The sequence below is a fragment of the Phalaenopsis equestris genome, unplaced genomic scaffold (assembly GCF_001263595.1).
Source record: "Phalaenopsis equestris unplaced genomic scaffold, ASM126359v1 Scaffold000554, whole genome shotgun sequence".
Lineage (NCBI taxonomy): Eukaryota > Viridiplantae > Streptophyta > Magnoliopsida > Asparagales > Orchidaceae > Phalaenopsis > Phalaenopsis equestris.
Genome location: NW_018164994.1, coordinates 109,177 through 113,562, shown reverse-complemented (window position 1 = coordinate 113,562; position 4,386 = coordinate 109,177).

Genomic DNA, 4,386 nt, shown 5'->3' with positions numbered 1-4,386 from the left:
TGCAGTGATTGCGTGAATTGCAGCATTGCAGCGTTCGCGAGTAATCGAGTCACAAAAGGGTTCACCTATGGTCATCTGATCCTATGGGAACTCATTTTCGGTCCCTCTACATGTTGGTCTTTAGCCCTTGCAATTAGAAGTTGAGTGCTTGGAACCACTCATGCGAGTTCTTCACAAAAATGAGTCAAGAAGTGGCTTTAAGGTCTACGGGAGGGGGGCTCCATTGCTAGGCCGCTAGGGATGGCTAAAGCTAGATCCTAGGTTCTAAGAGTAGGAGACTAAGACCTCACTAAAAATGAGGTCAACAATTATGTGATGGCTTTTCCAACTAACCGTACATCTGACTTGGCCAAGGAATTTCTTGACTAGTTTCTTTGTAGAGGTGGTAATGATAGAATAACAAAAACAACAAATCTTTATCTCACTAAATTGGGTCGGCAACATGAATGTTTTTTCTCCATTGAGTCCTATTGAGTGCCATATTTTCATTTAATTCTAATAAATTAAGATCATTTTTTATACAATATGCCCGTCATTTTAGGTCTATCTCTGCCTTAGCTAACATAAATCGAATCTAAAGCATCTACTCTCCTAATCGGATCATTAGATGGTCAACGTTTAATGTGATCAAACCATCTAAGAAGACTCTAATTTTGTCCGCCACTGGAGCTACTGCAACCCTATCACAGATATATTCATTTCACATTATGTCTCTAGGTGTAAAGCCACTCATCCACCCAAGCATTCTCATCTCATCTAACACTTTTCCTAAAGTGGAGGGTTGCGTTAGATAATCAACATCCAACATAAAATTTGTCGAACAATAATGACATGAATGAATTCTTTTTGGTAATGACAATGATTGTAATTTTTTCTACTGTCATCTCTCTCACTCTCTCCCCCCTCCCTCCCTCCCTCCTTCCACGCACATTTTCTTCATAGATGCGGTAATGGATTTTCTTTGATTACCATTATAATTGCATGGACCAAATCCCTATCCCTGTATTGCAACCTGCTCTAAGCGTTTGGATTCAATGCTGTGTTATATGTTTTCCTTCTATGTCAATTAAACTTGCATTAACAGTTAAATTTGTTTTAGGAGTTTTTTCTTAGGTGGTGTTTGGCTGCAACTTTGATTTAGATTAAGCAGGATTTATCAAATCTGATAAATCTGGATTTATCTTTGACGACCGAGTTCGTGTGAAAAAATTCGATTCATCGGAGCGTTGGATTCAATGTTCTGTTTTTCGGTGTTTGGCTGTATTTAAGCTAAATCCAAGGCTAAGTCCTTTTAATAATATGCTCCTACCAAAAACCGCCTTAGGCTCATTGGCTGCTCGAAACATGTTTTGAAATATTATAAAATGTGCTAGATTCCTCCTTCATTTTGTGGGTTGATGTTAGAAATTAACATTGATTTTGCACACTTATAAGTTCAGTTAAAAATCTTATTGCTTTACACGCCCATGATGGGTAAGCCAACCCTGGATATTGTAAGGAATTTCTGATAGATTTATTTTCTGTTTGATGGGATTTTTTTGAGCTTGAAGGTCACCGCATTCTCTCTTTAACCTGTTAGCGTGGCCCAATTTTCTGCGACTTTTATGGCAATATTGGAAATTCAAGGCTGTAGATGGATATAATGTTGGCCGATAATGGCAAGTAATTTCCATATATTTGTTTAACTCATTATTGTAGATGTGTCTCTTGAGATTTTTATTTGCGTTCTTGACCAGAAACAGGATGAAACTGAAAATAATGGAAATTTAAGGATCTGATTCAGCCGGGAGAGGTTATGGAATAGCAGTAGAAAGAGAGTATGCGAGGTGGGTGGACTTTGGAAGGGTGCAGGAAAAGTTTGACGGCTGTTGGATTGAAACAGCGAAGAGAACCACAAAAATATGGATCTGATGAGGCATGGTTTCCATTAGAGATCCACCATATATTCTTGAACAAGTTATTGACAAATCACTTGCAAAAAGTGGCAGTACAACATTACTTTGGGTAGAAAAATCAGACAACGCAATCTCTAAATGCATGAACACAAACTAAGAAACTGTCTGGCAACGGATGGAGAGCAGGACCTAAGCCGGATTTAACCTAAATATTGCCAAATGGTCATTTTGGACAAAATAAAGCCTCGGATTTCATAAATCCTGGATTTCATTGATTTCGGCCTTAAATCCTGGATTTGTAAAATGGGTTAATTTAGTAAATCTTGGACGGACACGCATGAAAAAGAAGACGTGATGTTGCCCTCCTCAATGGTTTCAGGTAGGAGAGTAGTGGAAGGAAGAGAAAAATGGAAGTTTTGAGTTTTTATAAGCGGCGACCCCTTTGCTGCGTTCTAAGCGGAAAAAATATTACATCAGGACTCCTAACATAGAGCTACGTTCGGATTGGAAGATCCGGCTGTGTTACGGGAATATTCCATTTGCATTATTTGTAAAAATGATGTGTTATTCGAGTACTATATGGTGTTATTTGATTATTTTGCGGTTTTTTGGAATATTCCATAGTGTTACTTGATTTGGGGTTGAAGTGTTACAGGCCCTCCAGCGGGTTTAAGCCCATCCCACTTCCCACGTCCATGCGCTGTATTGTCCTACTACAAGCGGCAAATATCCAGCTTCTCTCACTTGTCACGACCCCTTTTGTTGAACGAGTTTAGGTTCGACGTTTTAATTGGTGGTGCTACTGTTTTTTTCCTCCATCCCCTTTCGCTGTATTGGCGAGGCATCAAGGATGGCCTGTAAAGGCAACCAGTGCAGCCAAAATGATTTTAGCTTTCCAGGGTTTGGTGAGATGTTGCAGCGGCAGCTTGTCGTCTACTTTATGTTGGATGCTTTAGCTATCATTATTTCATAGGAACATATCAAGGGTTTCAAAACATTTTAAAGCAGGATTTAATAAATCCTGTTACTCCCTCGAAACCCTGGCTTGGCTCCCATACCCCAGTATGGGTTCGCCCAAATCCATCTCTTACGCTCACCCTTATCGTGCTCGAAACATCACAATACTGTCGTGACTAGAGATAATGAAGGCAATGACGGGATGGCACCATGCCATGATCTTTGATCCTCTCATCTTTCTCCCCTTTCCGCTCTGCTACTACTCGAAACCATTGAGGAAGTTAACTCTCATCTTTTTCAAAGGCAAAATGGATTAGAAATGGGATATGAGATTTTTTACGATCTTTTCTTTTTTGTTGCTTAAATGCCCCACAAATTCTGTTACCAACAGTCTATTTGGCATTGCAATTTTGTATTGTTAAATTGTGCTAAACCATGATAAATGTTTGGGTTATTTTCTTTAGGATTTTTTATTTTTGAGCGAAAGAATTCCTTTGTTTCTCATTCATGATGGGAGTTTATATATATTGTTTTAATCCACAGGCGGTGGTGATAATGCTCAACTATATTTTTGTTTGACAGAAGCTAGTTATGGTCAATGCTTTCGTCTGCAGTCAATATAATGGCGAGGTATCATGGATGTCTTAAGAGGCAACCGATGCAGCCAACAACTATTTTATGGAGCTGTTCGGTTGCAGGATTTACTCATCTTTGTTTTAGAGTTAGATGCAAAAGGATTTTAGTGCATTTTTTGTTTTCCTTGCATGGCATTCTTTAAATCTTTTGAGCCATTTTCAATCCTTTAAATGGGCTCAGAGGGCACAACGAGGCTGTTTTGTTTCAAGATCGAGCCATGTAATAATTTTTTTGCTAAAATCATCCAAAAGAGTCTTTAGAAGCTTGTTAACTGCGCTAAAACTGCTTTCTATCTGTACTTCAAGTTTTAACGTGATTTGCAAAATCCCCAGAGAAGTAGGATTCATAAAGAATGGAAGGGGCTTCACTCAAATCTTTCATATCATGTAAAATTACCATAATTTTAACTTTAAAAAAGTGAAGTACACCTTTTGAGGCCTAGATAAGGTGGTATGTATGTAAAAATTGAAGTTTAGTTGTTATATATGTGAATACTTAAGAAATTGAATGGTTTGTAAATCTTCCATATGTTAAATACCTATTCTAGTCAAACAACCATAGTATAGTATACTCTTGATAGTGGGCCAACCCCTTTGCCTTGTTGCTTCCAAGGCGTTTGAATGTAGTTTTAGTAATAATAGTTCTAGTGGTGAGGTTTTAACAATGGTAAGTGATCACAGGATCACGGCGTGACTCGATACAATCGAGAGAAGATGAGATCCAGTACCTACAGTGGCCTTCATGACCTCGCAAATTGTCAATGATTTGAGCTTGCTGTGAAGCGACAACTCGCAACTAATGTTGGATCGCCTTCATGACCTCGCAAATGGTCAATGATTTGAGCTTGCTGTGAAGCGACAACTCGATTTCAATGTATAAGGTTCTGCCTTCGTGATAA